Below are 19,565 nucleotides of genomic sequence, written 5' to 3'. Positions count from 1 at the left end.
GCTTTGGCACATGTGTGGTGTCCTTCTTTTGTGTGATTGACCATATCGGCCCAGTAAAGAATAAAAACTGTAACTCCCCCTCCTTCTCTTCATTGTGTTTAGCCAAAACAAGCTGTGAAAGAATGTAAAATATATCATTTTGTTGGCACCAGTTCACAAGTGAGTCAGTGAGCTTGCTCGCATTTACAACTAAAATTGGATTCTAACCTCCCAAAAATTTATGACAACTGCTCCTTCTTGTGGCTTAAATGTTGACATATAATTAATTTAGGATTTCTTCCTGACGCTTCCTGTCCAGGTTTGTACCTGCCACAGAAATATCCTTGAAAGTTTATCTAACAGCTGGAGTCATGAAAAAGCCCTACTGAAGCTTTGTAAAGCAGGTTGGCTGTGCCAACAGGAAAGGCCCAAAGAGAAAGGGTGAGGCTGCCAATGAGGCTGGCTGCCAGGGGTGCCGCAGGTTGGAGGCATGGAATTTGTAGTTGGGGCGAAGCTCTGGGTTCCCTCTACCACTGTTCCTTCCGGGGCACTGTGATGTGCTCCCTCTTTGTTCTGTAATACTTCCTTTCATGAAAGTGACCAGACCTGGCCATGCATAACCTAGGCATGAACACCCCATGCTGGAACTTTCACACTCTGGATCAAGCTGGTGGTGATGCCCTTCTCTCTACCCTGTATGTGTTAGTATGGAGGAGGAGGTAACAAGAAGTACTGGTATTTGAGCACCTACTACATGTCAGGCGCTGGTCTAGGGGCTTTCTAAACAAACTCATTTTATTTTATGCTCTCAACCACCTGGAAAGGTTAGAATTATTCTTCACTTTGTAAATGGGAAAAAAAAAAAAAAACTGAGGCTCAGAGAGGTTAAGTGATTTACCTGAGGGCAGCCAAACTAGAAAGGGGAAGAAGTGATAGATAGTTGACATGTGAAGTTTCCATTAGGCTCTATCTCATGGTAACTCTCGGAGGTGGACAATGTCATCTTTCTTATCCATCCTTGGATGAGAGACCAAGGATCCACAAATAGAGTCACTGGAGCAGGTGCAGAAAGGTAGGTGGTCCCCAAATTTGGATTGCTACCAAGTTTGGATAAACTGCAGTCGGGGGCCTGTGGACCCCCCATAGTGAGATGCAGGCACACTGGGATCTGAGTCCCAGCTTCCCTGTAACATTCTATCAAGCCTTCCACGTACCTAAGAGTGAGGTACTTGTGACTCACCTTGCTAGTTGCTGGCAGCCTTGCTCCGAAAGGGTCTGGGCAACACTGACCACAGACCCAGGAAAAAGAAGCAGTCAGTGAGCAGAAGTCATGTAGCCACTTCCGATCTATGAGGAGTCTTTCTAGAAACCCAGCCCAACCCTAGGAAAGGGCCCTCGGTTGGCACAATCTGGAAATGCAGGTCAGGGCAATGGCCAGGAAGCTCACTGAGCAAAGATGAGAAAGGCCTGGTGCAGGTCACACACTGGCCACCTGTCTACCTGTGTGGCCTAGAGCCAGCCCTTTTACATTCCAGCGCCTTTTCAGATTGAGAAACTGAACCCCCCACCCCCACCCCGGGTCCTGGATTAGCTTCCTGCTAGGGATATGACTTTTAGGGCAAGTCACTTAAGCACTCTGGGCCTCGGTTTTCTTAACTCTGACACGAGGGAAAGGTCAGTTCCAGTTTGTGGGGTGATTATGCACACTAAGTAGTAGGTTAATATGTGTACATCACTTATTCTCAACAGGGGAGAGGGTGGGTTTTGCCTCCCTTAGAGGCGTTTGGCAATGTCTGGAAACATTTTTGATTGTCATGACTTGGGGAGGGGTGCATGTGCCACTGGCATCCCGTGGGTAGAGGCCAGGGATGTGGCTAAACATCATACGAAGCATAGGATAGCCCCCAGAACAAAGAATTAGCCAATCCCAAAGGTCAGTAGTGCCAAAGTTATAAATCCCTACGATAAAGCATTTAGGAATATTCCTGACACATAGTGAGCATTCAGTACATGTGTGTTATCATTGATGGCTTCACCTCTCCCTTTAATCCACTTAAATGTTTTTGAGCACCTACCACGTGGCAGGCATATAAGAAATACAGCAGTGAGCAAGACATCCACAGCCTGTCCTTGTGAAGGCAGCTGAGGCTGCAATCAGACATTAATCACGTGCTGGCACAAATGCATGATGCCAGGTTGTTCCAAAGCAGGGGCACGTTGGGGGAGAGGAGGGAGAGAGTTCTGAGGGTGTGTTTGGCAAGAGGATGTGACCAGGAACAGTAAAAGTGAAGGACCTCCTGAAGAAGTGGCATTTATGCCGACATCTAAGGACAAGCAGAAGGCGATTGGGTAAAGGGTGATGGGACACCAGAAAGGAGCTGGGTGTGCAAAAGCTCTGAAGGGGCACCCAGCTACGTGCCTCCTTGTGCACCAGAACCCATATTCACAGACTGGCACTGCCAGTCAGAAATTTTGTGTGCTTCTGCAGCAGTTTGCAACATCACATGGGACTGGATCCTAAGGCAATGCTCTGTAGCAAAGCTAAGGCCTCTGGTATAACCTTGGGTCACACGGGGACTGCTTGAGTACTCTGGAGACATGCTGTATAAGTCTTTGAAAGTGGCTCCGAAGATGCCCCCGGAACCTACTGGTATCATGCATCAGGTATCCACTTTTTCATGCCTCAGCTCCTTGATCTCTGGCCTATTTCTTCCTCAACGCATTCCCTAGCCCTCACTCCTGGCGGCCAGCCCTGTCTTGGAAGAGTTAAACCCAGCCTCTGCCTGCCAGGACCTTGGGATTTAATAGGGAAACTTCCAGCCAGTTTCTATATTATGAAAATGCGTTTTTCCCTCTTTAATCTTCAAAGTGACCAGCGACAAAAGCAGCACAGGAATTGCCTCTCAGGGCACCTCCACATCTAAGTTGGAAACATTTGTGATAGCCAGATGGGAGTGTGGGTCTGCCTGAGGGGCCCGTTGTTAACCGTTTCTCAATCACCCTGGGAGCCCATCAGCCCCAGTGGCTTTGCAGAGTTCACTTAATCCCCTAGCAGAAGCCGGAGGTGGGAGACAGAGCTGCAGCCATGGGCCTTGTATGAAGTGCAGACCTGTAAGGGCAGACGGGCACTTTTAAATGTAAATTCGAACCAGAGAGCATGTCCCCTTTTAAGTGTTGTGCAAATGTGACTGGCCTTGGCTTTCCTCAGAGATCGCCTCTGCTTTCCTCTAGCTCCTCTTTGGGAGTGGACGTCATCATTTTCCTTTGAACAGCGGTCCATTGAGCCATGGGCTTTGTGAGTAAACTCTGCATGTGCGTGTTTGCAGAGAAGAATTACAATTTTGGAGGCATCTTGTTGTGTGTGCGTTTCTTAAAACCTACATTGTATGAAACTCACAGTAGGTTCTCAGTTAGGATCCACCATTATAGAACACATACTTGGACTTAAGGACCATGTTTTCACTGCCTGCTCCCACCCACACATCCAACGCAAAATCAGTGGTACTATGGACACTCCAGAAATCTTGTTCTATAACATTCTGGCCATTTTCCTGCTGACCAGGCCACCCTACCCAACATAAAGGGATTATAATGATATCCTGAGTAGAAGCCAGAATGGCAGCTGCGATGCCAATGGCCTGGCCCAGATGTCCCAGGAAGGTGCCCTTCTGTTTATGCTGCAGTAAAAATTGCTTTGCGACAAAGCAGCTTTAGGTTAGATAGAAATCTCATGGAATAAAGTCAAGTCCCACCAATGCCAACGGATTTCATGTGAAGGTTTTCCCCAACCTTTCAAAGTTACATATCAAAGGATAAGGTCAGGAAGGCAAAGATTCCCTGTGTGGGGATGAAGGAGTGGGAGTAACTCAGCAGCAGACATCCAGGCCATCACTCGGGGAGGCTCTAATTTGGAGCAAGTAAAGCCTTGGAATTATACTTTGCCGGTAAAGGCAGACCCTCCCTCAATAATCTCTTTAGCATTCCACTCCTTCAAAGACAACTCGGACCCCGAAGCCCTCTTGCAGCCAGAAGACATGTGAATATCCCATCAGTTGCATAGAAGCAATAGATTGGAATCCTCCAGATAGTTCACTCAATCTCAGAATGATAAATGATCAATCATTGCATTCCTCCTAAATGAAATTAAGATGTTAAGATATATGGCTTGGGGCTTCTGGATGGGATTTCTGCAGTTGAATTGAAAATGTATTGCTTTGGAACCGCTGGGAAGGGGAGCCATTCTGGATCTATGTTAAAGCAAAACATTTGACAGTGGAGAAGAACGCTTCGGACATATTAATTTTTTTCATATTTAAAAGCAATTAATCATCCCCAATGCCACAACGCTGGAAGGCCACAATGTAAACTCTTGGAGAGGAAGGAGAAGGCATGTACCTCAATACTCTGAAGTGGAGGTTTTTGAAGGAGCCCATAGGTGAGCTCTTGTTGAGAGACAAAAAGCATCAACTAAGAATCCATCTGAAAGGACAGAGAGTCTGGACAAAATCCTAGGAATACATAGAAATCCACAGACTTTTCTGTTAGCACAGTGAAAAAGAAGATGAGGGAGAGGAAGAGGAAGTAGCCATTCCCTTGCAGTAGGTATATGGAACCACCAGAGATGTTAATTCCTTGGAAAGTCTCTCCAGGCCTCCAGCCAGACCAAGTCAGGCACCAATGTGTTCCTGTAAATTGGGATTGGATGTCTCCATGTGCAAGATTGCACCATGGCCCCACCACCTACTAGCTGTGACTGAGTGTGTAACTTTACCTCTCTGCTCCTATTTCCAGAGCCATGGAATGGGCTAATAATAGCAACCTCTCCAGCATATAAGGACTGGGTGCCATAGAACAAGTGTCTTTGCTCAGTGAATTTTGGGAAGTCATTCTCCTCCTTGGTACTTAATGCAATTTTAATTAGTTAATCATATGTCCATTTTAATTATTTTTTTAATGCAATGTCTGACATGCAGAAGTGACTTCCATGAAGTCAGCATCTATCTTGTTTGGCCACATGTCCCCAGGACTTAGCATGGTTCCTGATAGATGCTTTAAAAATTGTGTGTGTGTGTGGCGGGCGGGGGGGGGGGGGATTAGGAAGGAAAGAAGGAAGGAAGGAAGGAAGGAAGGAAGGAAGGAAGGAAGGAAGGAAGGAAGGATTCTTGTACTTTTCATAAGCATAACTTGATGACCATATCAAACGCAACCTGAATCTGCCTTTACGTCTCATTTAAGAACCCCTGTCCCTTTCAACTCTGCCGACCAAAATGAGGAAGCTTTTTTCTTATTCCCTTATTTGCAGGTGGGTGTGGATTAGGGCTCAGAGGGCTCAGAGACCCTGAAGATCTCTAAGAGGCCGGCAGTGGCTCAGCTGGTTGCTGGCTTGTGTTTATACATTTCCTTTTTTTCCTCTCCACCTACCAAAGAGGTCTTCCCCACCCCCAGGAAGGCTAGAACCTTTTGTTGCAGGAAACCCTGATTTGTAGCTTAGAAAACACAGAAAAGTTTGAAGCAAGTTGAAATTAAAGCACAGTTAATCAAATGCAAAACTCCATTTGGCCCCTATCTGCCAAAAATAAATAGTTTAAAATATGAATCTCAGATCAGCGACAATGATGACTGTGTTTATGGCAGTGAGGTTGACTGCCTTCAGCGGCCATCGTTGCCAGCATGCACCCAGCATTTAGAAATTAAACAGAAACATATTGAACTTGCTGCATTAGCCGTTGCCACATCGGAACGCTAATGGGTTTAGTGACCACAACCGATCCAGGCCAGAGTGTGTCAACAGCCCAAGACCAGCCTCTGCTCGCTGTTTGAGCTTTGCCCAAGTTGTTACAAGTTTAATTCTTTGCAGCTTACTTTTCCTGCTGTGTTGGCCTCTCCTGCACTACTAAAGAGCCTAGCAGCCAGCCCTGTGTCATAGAGCAAGGCCATGGGGGCCCTAGCAAGAGCTCTGCTGATGCGGACACCTCAGCCTCTTGGAGCTCCAGAAGGTGCACTTGACTATCCTCCCCTGCTCCTTGGCCCTCCAGCCTTCTTTATTCCAGTCACTTCTAAAATCTGTTTTGGAAATGGCCCAGCCTGAAGCAAAATGCAAAGGGCCTCTTGATTTGCCACTCATTTGGAAAAGTGGAGTCTTCCTGCCTCTCTTCCTGCACAAGAAAGCATGCTGCGTAGTGTTCGCACTGTGAAGGGGGGGTTCTTTGCATTACACTCAGGCTTTCAGCCCGGTCTGAGAAAGGACGTCTGCTCTCCCTATTTCTGGGGAGCTAAATCAAGCCCTGGGCTGCGGTCCCTCGGCCCTGAAGAGGTTAAATTGCTCAACCGGCTGAATCTGTGTTTTCCTGCCCACACTTGCTCCTGGCCTGAGGCAGTGCCTGCTGTTTGGGGAGGGGGGAAGGGAGGTCTCGCCTGGACCCAGGTGGCCGACAGGCAAACCATGTTATTAAGAAGCAGGGATCACAAAACCTTGATCTTCAAAAGAGACCCCTAATTAGTCGCCAGCCCAAGAGTAAATGGCATTCCGCCTCAGCTAGGCGGGAAGGGAGCCCTCAAATCCTGGGGACTAATTGCCATTATTGGCTCTATGAAGATCCTGTTGTAAACACTTGTCATCTGAGCCACTTCTCAGCGGCAAACTTGAGATATCAAATTGTTCCTTCGTGTTTCAAATTCTGCAAAATGCCTTGCTGGCTCCTCTTTCTAGGAGGAGCATCTCATTCCTGCCCATGACTGCTTTCTTCATGGGCAGGCTGGAGAGATGTTTCCCTGTTAGGCAAACTCATCCTAAAACTGAATTCTTGTCAGTAAGGGATTTGAAAACATGTTTTACTTTATTCTCAATCGAATTTGAAAATTGCATTTCAAAAGCGAAGTTTTAATTGCAGGTAGAACAATTTCTCATGATGCTCATTCATGGGGCTTAAGCTTTGAGGCCCCTCAAGTAGATAGACTTTTCCTAAGACTAAGACCCTGGGAGAAGCCCTCGTGATGCGGAAGAGTCAGCTATGTGTGTCTTCTTTATCTCTAAGAGGGTCCACTGAATGGTATAGAATCAGGATGTGCTCTGCAGTAGTACTCAGAGCGTGTTTCTTGTCTCTTATATCAGGTACTCTTGTTACTTCTGGAAGTAAGTGTTTTCTCTCTATTCTTAGACTTAATGGTCCTTGGTTCCTTGGGGCACTTGTGAAGGGAAAGGCAAACTTCTCCAGGCCACAGTGCAGGACCCTAGATCTTGTCTAAGTTTACTCTTGATCTGGGAGAAGTTTTCAAGAACCTGAAGCCAAGATACCCTGCATGCCTGCCCTTCCAGGACAGACTGGCTAATACCAAACCCAGATGACAGAAGAGGCCAACCTGAAGAGCGGTTTGGGAGACACGGAGATTTGGCCTCGTGACTCTCCAGACCACTGGGATTTTGTTATCTGGACACGTTCATGGCAATAAATACAGCAGAGGGAGAGAGAGAGAGAGGAAGGAAAAAGCAAGTGAATAATTTGTGAATTTTCTAGCAGCGTGGGAAGAGTTTTCTATTCACCTTTAGGACTGGCTTTAGCAAGCATTTAGGGGCTCTGAGATGCTGCATTCTACGCTGACATCCACAGCCAGCTGTGTGGCGGGGCCAAACGTCACATAGTGACAAATAGCCTCTCTCTCCCAAAGCTGAGCTGTTTCTTCGGGGAGCTAGGGAGCCACCGTTACTCAGCAATCCTTCCTTTGTGTGAACAGCTCAGGGTGGGACTGGAAGGTGGACGTTCTAGACGCAAGGCAGAGGATATTTGCTTATAGGATTCCACGGGCCCCGTGATGAAAGCGGCCGGTTTTCCCTCTCCAGGTCACCTAATAACCCCAGACAACCCGGAGGCGCGGAGGTAGCAGCCTCCCCGCGCTGGCTTCCCCGGGATGGCTCGGGCACTGTCCCCTCTCCCTGGGGCGCGGCTGTTCCGTCTAATGAAACAGTCCCTGTCTCCGATGTCCCCCTCCGTGCTCCCAGAGATTCCCAGAGCGTTATTGTAACCTATACGTTTCACTGATTTGAGATGTTAGAAATCGCATGCCAAACTTTTGGTTATTTTAACTAGTTCAGGAAAGAAAGACTAACATCGGTTTTGACAACAAACAAAACCAGTTTTTGTTCTATCACTTATGTTTAAAAGATTCCAATTTCAAACTAAACACAATGTGTGGTTATTCTGTCAGCGATTTATATAGCCACCAGGGCGCCACAGTTACACACTGCATACATCATTGTATTTTTAAAATGTACTTAATGAACATTTTTTTTTCTTTTCTAGTAACTACTTCATTGCCTTAAATGAATGCATTCCAATAGAATTTGTAACAAATGACCACTTTGTGTTTGCATTAATGCCAAACACGTTTAACAAATTTTTAACAAGGAACCCTGGCAAGATGCCAAACTCCTAGAGGGACACTGAAGGAATGCTATAAATTTCAACTAGATTTTACCTTTTCACTTAGCTCAGCAAGTGACTTAGGTGTCTCGCTATCTCAGGATTGTGGCATTTCTACTTTATGTCAGATAAGTTGTACATTTTCATTATTTTTATTACTTAGGTTGTACCTATTTCCACAGGACTTTTAAATCTGTGCAGCCATGTCTGAAATAGTATGATGGCAGCTTCAAATAGATGTTTATTTCTGCGAAATTTCTCGTGTCTTGTATAGGTTCGTGGACGCATGAAGGCAAGACATGCCTTACCGAAAATTAATTATATTTAAAACAACACAGTCAACCAATTAAATACAAAAACAAGGGATTAGACCAGTGGTTCTCATCCTGGGGGAGGAGGTGTTTTGCCCCCCAGAAGGTATTTTGGCAATACTGGGAGCCGTTTTTGATTGTCATGACTGAGAGAGTGGGTGATGCCCACTGGATAGAGGCCAAGGATGCTGCTAAGCATCTCATCACAACGAGCATCCCCACAAGAAAGAGTGACTCAGCCCCAGGTGTCCTTGATATCAAATCAAGAAATCTTGGAGTAAAGTAACAAAGGCCTTTGGCTTATGTCTCAAGCTGAAGAAAGTATTAGCTTAAAGAAACTTGTAACTAAGAGCACATCTGTACTCAACCGATGTTTTTAAAATTACACAGATTATCTAATGCTGATGTTGAGTGGCAGATTTCTTTTTTTTTTAAGATTTAATTATTTATTTATTCATGAGAGACACAGAGAGAGAGGCAGAGACATAGGCAGAAGGAGAAGCAGGCTCCCTGCAGGGAGCCAGATGTGGGACTCGATCCCAGGACCCCAGGATCAGGACCTGAGCCAAAGGCAGATGCTCAGCCACTGAGGCACCCAGGTGTCCCAAGTGGCAGATTTCTGACTTTTAGTCCTCCTGCTGACTGCCCTTGAGCAGAGAAGAGAAAAGCTGGCCCATGGTACTAGCCTGGCCTAAAATGTCAACTGAGGCAGTGCTGAGAATGCTAGGGGCCCAAGTATGAGAATGTGTGGGCCTGATGACCACACCAGGTGCCACCTGTGGGAGGCCGCTGCTGGGCAGTGAGAATGGTCTCCAAGGTGAGGCCAGGGGCAGTCAGGGCCCCACGTGTCCACAAGAAGATAGCTTTAGGTGTTTCCTGGACATTTTTATTTTAATAGCTATGTAATTATTATAATGTATGCTAGACAAATACTGGCTCTGTTACGGTATAAAAAATAAATCTTTTTTTTTTTTTTCCGAGTATAAGTCCTATTTTTTAGAATGATGCAAACAGGCACCTACATAAAAATAAATCTTTCTTAAAAAGGAAAACTTAAGTTTTAAAAAAGATTTTTAAAGAAAATTATCAATTAAATGTGACAGGTGTTATGAAGATATTACAAAGCCTGGGAAGGTGGAAAACAAAGGATCAAGGTTGAGAAAATTGTGGCATCAGAGTAAAGAGAATGGGCTCTAGAAGCGAAAAGACGTGGGTTTATATCCGACCCCAGGAAGGTGGAAATTTGACGTAAAGCGTTCATTCAGTCCCCGGAAGCCTCAGTTTCCTTACCTATGTCAGGGGCTGTCAACCCGATAGTAATATGGTGCTCTTAAGCTTGTTTGAGATAATTGGAGCAAAATCAGAGAGCACCAGGCCAGATGGGCGTGCGCCAAACATTAGCTATGAATAATCTGACTACAATACTACCTACAGAAATAAATCCGAGGAGACCTAGTAGTATATGCTGCTGTCCATCTGATTTCCTCTATTTAAAACACCGTGGGTGACTTGCACTCAGAGCACAGAAACTGAAATGGAAATCCAAATCCAGAGTGTCTCAGTTGCCCTTGGCAGAAAGCTCTACCATCCCCAACAGCAGTTTGCAATTCCAAGCTGAGTGCTTGCTGGGCCCACCCCACCCCCCACCCCCCACCCCCCACTCCCCACTCCCCACCCCCAGCCCTTTGGGCTCTCAAGTGTTACATTTTATTGCCCTGTGGAGCTGTAGGAGGCCACTCGCAAGGTAAAATGTTGCTCTCCACTCATATTTTTGAATTATGGCTTCAAGGTGGTTGCTCCTATCAAGAAAATTAAATGATTTAACATAATTTGTTGCCACTTTGATCACAACAATAATAAATAAATCTTCATGAGAAAAACGGGAAACCCATTCCGCCCTGTTTTAAAAGATGTTAAGTAATAACACAGATGTAGTTATAGAATTTTTTTTTTTTTTTTTGAGCAGAAACGACTCTACTGGGTTTTCCTGTGAGCAGAATCACTAAGTGGAGTTTTGCAGCAGAATGCCTGCTGCCCCCCCAGAATGAGCTGCTCTTCTCTTTAGGCAGTTGTTAATTAGCCTATCAAGGGCTTGCTATTATGTGGGCACCATGTGCAATGTCAGAGGCATCCAAAGCCAGCGTGAATGGGTGTCTGTTTTTGTACCTGGGGCCACAGCACACATTTGGAAAGCACATGGAGCGTAATGGACATTAACCCAGATGTCAAAAATAGCCTGCGTTTTACTACTGTTATTAAACAGTTTCCCCTTTAACCCCTCCGTGTTTACCAAAGACCCCTTTCTCCCAGTCAGTTTCTGCAAATCACTACTGAAAGGGCAGGAGAAGAAAGTCATAATCGGGCAGGTGTCTTTATTCCAAAGAAAAACAGTCTGAAGGAATATTTGTGAGACACCACACGTTTATAGCCTGCTCTCCTGGGGGCGCTTGTCCTGGGACAGAATCTTACTGCTGTGCTCAGGCCGCCTGCCCCACCTCCACAGGCACCCCCACCCCCACGCCTGCACACCAACTGCCAGGTTGGTTCCCTTCCCTAGAATGGAGTCAAGATTTTTCACAATGCAAATAGACTTCTATTCCACTATGATACTAGTTACACATTCTTCGGATTAAAAAAACCTTAGAAGTGCAGCAAAACAAAGATCCTAAAGAAAATTTTAAAACACCATTCAAAGATAATTAACAATATTCTGGTATATACATTTCCAAGTGTTTGCTGTAAATGAGTGTGTTGCTACAAATAGAAGATCGAGCTACACATATAGAATTATTATCTGCTTTTTTCACTGGAAAATTGTGGACATCTTTCTGTGTTAAAAAAATACGTCCTAATTGTCACGTCATATAGTGAATAAATCTTAAGCATGCTGGTCACAGATCCCTGTTCATTTCATTTAAGCCACAAATTTTTTAAAATCCTCATTCTCATCTCTTTTTGTGTATCTGTTGTTTATCTTATCCTAAAAATAGAGGCTTCATGAGGGTGCAGATTTCATCTTTTTAATTATCATACCTCTGGCACCAAGCACATTGCCTGAGACAGAAGGGAGCTGTATTGGTTTTCTATCAATGCATAGCAAATTAACACAAACAGTGACTAAGACAGCACTCATTTATCAGCTCACAGTTCCTATAGGTCAGAAGCCAAGTCATGCACTACTGGGTTCTCCTCTTAGGGTCTCATGAGGCCAAAGTCAAGGTGTTGACCAAGCTGGACTTTAACCTGGGGGCTCTGGGGAAGCATCCCCCTCCAAGCTTATTTGAGTTTTTGGCAGGTTCAGTTCCTTGTGGTTGTAAGACTGAGGGCCCTGTTTTCTTGCTGGTTGTCAGCTGGGGGCTGCATTTGGATTGTGCAGGACACTCTCAGGTCCTTGTCCCATGATTCCCCTCCATCTCAGCACCGCAAACCCCAGTCTATTTCAAGTTTCCCTTTCTCTCCCACTACTAGCAAAAGAAAGGTCTGTGCTATTCAGAGCTCCTGTGATTAGATTAGGTCCCTCTTGATTAACTTAAAATCAACTGATTAGTGACGTTCATTGCATCTGTAAGGTAGCATAATTATGGTGTGAGTTGTTCACAGTATTGATCTCAGGGGTCAGAGCAGGAAATCTTGGTGGGAGGTGGGATTCTGCCGATTCTAGATGCCCTCTAACACCTGTGGAATGCATGAGTGGCTCAAGGCACAGAGGATGCTAAGTGAGCAAGACTGGCCTGGCCCCTGCCCTCTGAGATATTATAGCCTAGACCAGTGTTATGCAGATAGAAATATAATGCATGCCACACCAGTAGTTTTCAGTTTTCTAGTAGCCATGTTAAATATAGTAATAAGAAAAAGCTGAAATTCTTTTTAAGGATTTTATTTATTCATGAGAGATACACAGAGAGAGGCAGAGACACAGGCAGAGAGAGAAGCAGGCTGCATGCAGGGAGCCTGATGCGGCACTTGATCCCGGGACTTCAGGATGAAGCCCTGGGCCGAAGCAGGCACTAAACCGCTGAGCCACCCAGGGATCCCAAGAAATAGGTGGAATTAATGGTAGTACTCTATTTATTGGTCCAGTATATCCAAAATATTGTTTTAACATGAAATAAATATTTTAAAAACGAAATGAAATTTATACTAGCCAGTATTACACTGTATGTTAACTGGAATTTCAAGAAAAACTTAAAAATTAAACAAATGCAGAGGAAAAGAAAAATTAAATGAATAAATTCATACTAAATCTAAAATTCAACATCTCAATTTATATTCATTCAAACTCAATATAAAAAAATGAGTCCTTACTAAATCTTTGAAATCTGGTGTGTATTTTACACTTAAAGCACATCTCAATTTGGGCCAACATATTTTGAATGCTGAGTAGCCATATGTGGACGGTGGCTACATTACTGGATAGTTCGAGTCCAGACAAATCTCCTGAAGGGGACAGTGAAGTATTCCCTGTACTCCGCCCCACACTTAAGGGGGTCAGGCCAGACTCCCAGGGAGGAAGGGATATGTAAACTGAGACCAGAGAGTAAGCAGGCATCAGGCACCGGGAGGGTTGGTGTAAATGCAGGTCAGGCAGAAAGACAGTGTTGTGAGGTGAGGAGAAAAGAAAGCTTGAGTTGCAGGAGCAAGTCCAGCAGGGGAGGAGCCTGACGTGTGGGGCTGGAGAGGCCAGCGTGGCCAGAGCCCTTCCTCCATCCTGAGGGCAATGGCATTGTGAATGCAGGTGTACCCAGGGAACACGAAATGGAGGAGAACATCCTTATGGAAATAGCACTGTTGGGGGCACCTATGAGCACCCTGAGTCACCACTTGAGGACAGAGTGGGCCTGCTGTGACCCTCCAGGTGAGGCAGGACTGGCCAGAGATTATCCCACAGTGGGTGGCTGCCTGGATTGCCTCATTGCTGGAAGCCAGGATTCCTTTTTTCTTTCTTTCTAGCATAGGTTTATTCGCCCCCCAGTAAGGGATCATCTGCATTTCTGACTGCTTGAAATGTCATCTGAGTCTTGCTCCCAAAGCCATGTGGGCCTCCCAGTGAATGGATTGTCTGGTCGAAGGAGTGGCAACTCTTTCTGAGTGTCCTCTTGTCCACGGCATAAGCCTCGCCCCAAAGCAGCGCATGGCCTTTGCGAGGCACTGTGTTGTGCCTAGTGACCTGTTACCCAGCTGGAGATCTTTCTCTCAACTGAATAAATGATTGTTCTTTGCTACTTTATCTTGGAAAAACATCAAGGACATGAGGCATTCACTGTAATTATTTTTCACTCGTTTCCCCATCTGTAAAATATGACCAGTGCATTTTAGTACTACTTTGGGTTTCTCTTTACCTTTTAATCATGTGGCCTTTTAATATATTGGTCAGCCCTTTAAAAGGATGATTAAGAAATGCTTAATGCACAAAAGAATTAGAGCTATGCACAGCTCATGAAGCAGAAAGCGTGCTCTGACTTACAATTTTCATACAAAGTTTGCAGAGATTTTATGTGCCAGAATGAGTAATATGATCTGCTCTAGGAACTCCCTAGCTTTCTGGCTCTGCAAAAGTCATTTTTTTGCCCCGATTCAAGTTTCTTAACCAGAAGGGTTACACCAAACTCCTCAGAGTATGAATTAGCAGAGTTCATCCAAGCCACATATTTCATGTGTACTGTTTAACCATGGCTGGGACTAACTGCCTACCTGTGCGGACACTGGGATCTTTGGTGCGCTCATTAGTCACTGTGGCTTGAGTAATTCTGAGCGTCAACCACCAAATCAAGCAGCTCAGGCTATATATAAAAAGTGGCTCACACATGTGTGAGTGTGAGTGTGTGTGTGTGTGTGTGTGTGTGTGTGTGTGTGTGTTTGATCTTTCCCCTCCCTGCCATATTCCCCAGATAGCTGCACTATTGCCATGTGCCCGGAAACTCCCGAAGTATTCAAAGGCCATATGTGAATGATAATGAGCATCAGCAGGGAAGAAAGTCATTGTTTGAAGGGTCACGTGGACTGGTCCTCTCTTCCCACCCATTTTACTGATTCTTCCCAGCTACATTTGTATTCCACATGAAGGCCTCCTACGGGGGCAGTGAGAAAACGTGGGGTGCTTCTGCATATCTGTTCCCCAGGGCATGAAACATGGGGATGAATGGCTGTTACATTTATATTTAGGGTCAAGCACACACACATACGCTGTTGCATGCAGGGATGAAGGCCAACTTTGTTTTGTTCCTCTCTATTTAAGGAGATATCAATGTCCTTTTTAAAAACATGTTCGCACTGTGGCAAAACATACCTTAAAAATGCTCCATTTTAACCAATTTAAGCAAACAATGTAAGTGTAATTTAGTGGTATTTAGTACATACACAAGGTTGTACAACCCTTACTGCCCATTTCTAGAACTTTCTCACTATCCCAAATGATCACTTAAATGTACCCACTAAGCAATAATTCCCTGCTCCTCCCTCTTCTCCAGCCCCTGGCAAACCTCTAATCTATTTTCTGCATATATGAATTTGTCTGAGATATTTCATGTAAGTGGAATCATTCAGTATTTGTCCTTTTGTGTCTGGCCTCTTTCACTTATTTCACTGCCATGATGTCTTCAAATGTCATTCATATTGTGGCATGAATCAGAACTTCATTTCTTTGTAGAGCTGAGTAATATTCCACTGCATGTATGTATGTATGTTTATCCATTCATTTGCTGAGAGACACTTGGCAGTTGTTTCCACCTGTTGGTTTTTGTGAACAACACTGCAGTGAACATTTGTGTACCAGTATCTTTGTCCCTGTTTTCCATTCTTCTGAGTCCATACCTAGCAGTGGACTTGCTAGGTCCAGTATTCTTTTAAACCATTGGTCTCAGCTGATTTGTAAGCAAATGTTAAGTTTTCTGGTGTCCTGACCATCTTTAACTCTCCAGTCTCTATAAAGTCAAGTTAAAAACAGTTTAAGAACCATTTTCATTATAGAAAAGTGTGGGGAGAAAAAAATGAACATATAATCTGATCACATAGAAGTAATCACTGGAAGGAACATTTTGGTATATTTCCATTCACTTTCTTGTTGCCTATCAAGAGATATCTATACCTGTATGTGACATATTTTGAAAGAGGCCTCTTCTCAGATGTGTTTACGGGACGTAATTTAACTTAATGTTCACTCTGTCCTTCCTCTATGCTTCCTCCCCGTTGATGCCCTCCTCATCCCAACCAACCCCAACCAAAGCGCGGAGTGGAGGGTCAGCGCAGGGGTCGGGGTATGGAAATGCCCGCCAGGATTCTCTCCTCTATCAATGGCAGTTGCTTTCTCTGCTAAATTATGTGCTTTCTTGTTGCAGCTATCAGAAGAGCTAACTAAAGGGGAAATGCAGCTCTGCAGCAATATTCTGATAATCTATTGCAGCGTGGCTTACGTCACTGGCCATCACCACCTGGAACGCGCATCAGAACTGGAAGAGGAGCTTTCATTTTCATTATGGTGCACAGTTCTGTTCGACTTGATATTTCCTTTATCATCTCATGTCATTTCTCATGGATTCAGATGTGTTGGACAGGAAGAATGAGAGGAAGAGGAGGAGGAAGATGACAGATCCTCCATTTTTTGTCAGGATTTGGGTGTTTAAAATGTGATCATCTCTTCTGAGTGTCATTATTTGATAACTTTTATTTATGTTACTTAAACATCATTGGATAAATTCGAACTCCATGGGATTTTACCTGTGGCTTCAGCTTCTGTTGGACAACTAGCTTCATCTCCAGTTTTTCTGCTGGTTCAGTCTAAGTGGTTATTCCTAATGCACTAGATTATCAAAAAAGTGTAAATTCTGTGAGTGAGTGGTGTTGGCGGTGTTTGTATACCAAGATGCATGGAGTGTTTGATGAAGAAACCAAAACACCAAAAATGGCGAGCCTTTACCCTCCTCTATTTCTTTAATCCGCTGTTTGAAGAACCATATTTTGATGGTGTAACCAGTAGTTACCTCTGGGCCAGGTTGGAAATGAAATCAATTTTTTAAACCACTAATACTTGCCAAGAAATCGCCTTATGAGAACATGGTGTGTGTCTCTGACAAAGCATGGCACATCTAAATCGATCATTCATGATTCTATCTACCCTGTTTTTGTACCGGAGAGTGGCAAAAGCCTGAGGCACCTGCATATTTCTATTCCATCTGTTCCACTCATCCCCATGGCTGAGATGTGCCCGAGCCTCAGACTCTTACCAGTCCCATACTCACAGGTCTCCATGAAGAAGCTGGGACTCATTCACATTTCAAGATCCAAATGCTGTGCAAACAGTGTAAGCTTAGATCTTCTGTAAATGAAGGGTCGTTTCTCATTTTTTTAAAAATGTCTCCAACACGGATTCCAAAGCATTTCAGCATCACACATGAAAACATTGATGAATGAGGAATAATCACAAAAGCTGTGTATCTGTATATAGCTCTACACAACATGTGTGTGGGTACAGAGTCATTATTTAAAGCACATGCCAGGGAAAGAGACCAAATTTGGAGGTCTTTTACATATAGAGACATGGTACTAAGGAGAATTTAACTCCTACTGCTTTCTCTGAAGATTCAAAAATAATTAAAGTTGTTCTAACTTCATAAAACTCATGACCAGTCTGGCAAACATGTGCAACTCTCGCATTGATCCACTTTCTCGTCAATGGAAGAAACCCTTCCACAGGTATGCAAGTGGGGGATGAAAATCTGCATTCTTAAAAGGATAAACCGTGAAGTTAAGCATGAGTGGCCTTAATAAATACAGTTGTCTTTCTTTGCTGCTGTGGAAAGGATTCTACACAGATGTTCCTGAAGTCTTGCATTGAATTTAGTTGTTATTATTACTTTTCAAAACGTTGGTGCAATTAACTCTGGACCTCTCCCATGAGCCATAGAGATATTTAAGAGACAGACACCTTATTTGTCGGGGAAGATGAAACTGTGTCTGAGTTGCACTGTTCATCCTTGGTGCGTTAGGAGTAATATAATCAAGCAGGTTTCTTGCTTCTGGCTTTGTTCTTGTCGTCAGTAAGTATAGCGAACTATGTAAAGCTTTCGTGTTGCATAAACAATCCAAATACATCCATGTTTAAACAGTTTGTCCTTTAGCAAAGGGATTTAGAATGTCGGTTGGAGAAAAGAGCAGAGTTCTTTGCAAGCGTATATAGCACATTCTGACATAATGTCGCACTGAAAACCCAGGCCATGCAAACGTGTCCCCATGAACAATTTGAGTGTCCTCAAATAGGCAGTCCTCACTGCCTCCTACGGCCAGATCCTGACCTGAACTCTGCAACTGAATACTTGAAGTAGGAGTAGGAATTCCACTAGGGAAAATAGGGTCCTCAAAACAGAAAAAGCAACCAACCATGTATAGTTAGCTATTTCTAAGTATGTGCCAATTTTGTCACAGCTATCGTTTGGGGGAGCATATTTTGCCCCACTCTTGTTGGTTTAAAGTATTATTGATCTTACCGTTATGGGGGCATACTATTTAGTCCCTTAAAAATTAAATTCTGTCTAACATAGCATCTTTTCCCATTTCATGTAATATTCTCTGATGTTTGGGGGTTACCAAAAAAATTCCCTTTTTACAAAAATAGTCTCTGGGTTTACAACAAACACTGTGATGTTGGGGAGATATTTCCTTCGTGCAAACGTCAGCAGGTGCCCCTCTAATCATAACGAAGTTGAAAAAAAAAGTTGAGGCTAACATTTAGGAGAAGTTGGTCTTCTTGCTTTGTGCACAAGCAGGCTTGTATTTTATACCCCATTTGATTTTGATGTACAGTCTCGATTTTGTATTTAATGATTTTTGTGTATCCAGTATGCACGTTAACAGCGTGTCAACTTTCATTTGAAAGTGGGTTTCAATTTACTTTTTAAACAGTGTTTATGATGAGACCTCAAATGTGTTGACATAAGCTCTATCTGAGATGTTTTTGTGTAGAGTGGCGTTTGAATGCTGCCAGGGGTCAGTGTATCTAATTCCCAGAGACCCTTGTTTGATAGTGCTTCTTGTAATTTCTCTTCAAGTGAGTGGCATGTGGGTTGTGAATATTGACCATGTGATTATGGACTTCGATATGAAAACAATAAATAAAACTAAGGAACCCTCAGAAACTACCAGTGGGCATGTATTAGCCAGTCATTGTAACCTCGTGTCTAGTAGAAGTACAACATACAAGGTATGTACAGTTCATAAATTTGTTATCATGTGTATGAGAAGTACTTCGTGCTGATCGCCTTATTTATATTCATCAAATAAACTTTGTTTCTTTCTGAAGTGAGTTCATTCCATCTCTAATAAATGCTCCAACTGTGGTGGTTTCTAATCTTTTCTGGGTCCTGGGTCTTCATTCGAGGAACCTAAGGTCTTGAAGAAAAACAAATGGCAGAGGGAAGACGTACTCTGGCTTTCCTGGAAAGGCCAAGGCATGTCCCTTTACACGTAGCTGGAGTCAGAGGTTCATATGAAGAAGTGAAGTCATTGGAGGGATCTATCTCCCTTCCCGCTTTCCCCTCCTTTCATCTCTCTCTCTCTCTCTTTATCTCCCCCTGCTTCTCTCTCTCTTCTATCTCTCTCTCTTTCTCTTTCCCACCTTTTCTCTCTTCCTTCCCCCCCCCCCTCTCTCTTTTCCCCTGTCTCCTCTGCACTTCCCATGGGGTTGACATCAGTCCCTGCTGGGTTGTTTCTGCTTGGTGGCAAATATGACTTGCAACAGCTTCGAGCACTCTGGGATCTAAGAGTGGGGACCCTCTCCCTCGGAGCAACCGTGTCAGCCCCTGAAGGGACTCTTACTGGCCCTTGTTGGATCATGCATCTAATTACCTTATTCAAAGGAGTTGGGGGG

At 44.2% G+C, this 19,565-nt stretch overlaps 1 protein-coding gene across 1 annotated transcript in view; it reads left to right on the top strand.

Moving 5' to 3' along the window:
- Positions 1-19,046, top strand: part of ERC2 (ELKS/RAB6-interacting/CAST family member 2) — a 907,564-nt gene extending 888,518 nt beyond the window's left edge. The window contains exon 18 of the mRNA XM_041762409.1: positions 16,042-19,046. The gene's annotated coding sequence lies outside the window, so the exon portion shown is untranslated. The remainder of the gene's footprint in view (positions 1-16,041) is intronic.
- The last annotated feature ends 519 nt before the right edge of the window (positions 19,047-19,565 follow it).

The sequence above is a fragment of the Vulpes lagopus genome, chromosome 7, assembly GCF_018345385.1.
Source record: "Vulpes lagopus strain Blue_001 chromosome 7, ASM1834538v1, whole genome shotgun sequence".
In the NCBI taxonomy this organism is placed as follows: domain Eukaryota; kingdom Metazoa; phylum Chordata; class Mammalia; order Carnivora; family Canidae; genus Vulpes; species Vulpes lagopus.
The sequence above is the reverse complement of the archived record's forward strand: the minus strand, read 5'-3'. Positions and strand labels throughout refer to the sequence as shown.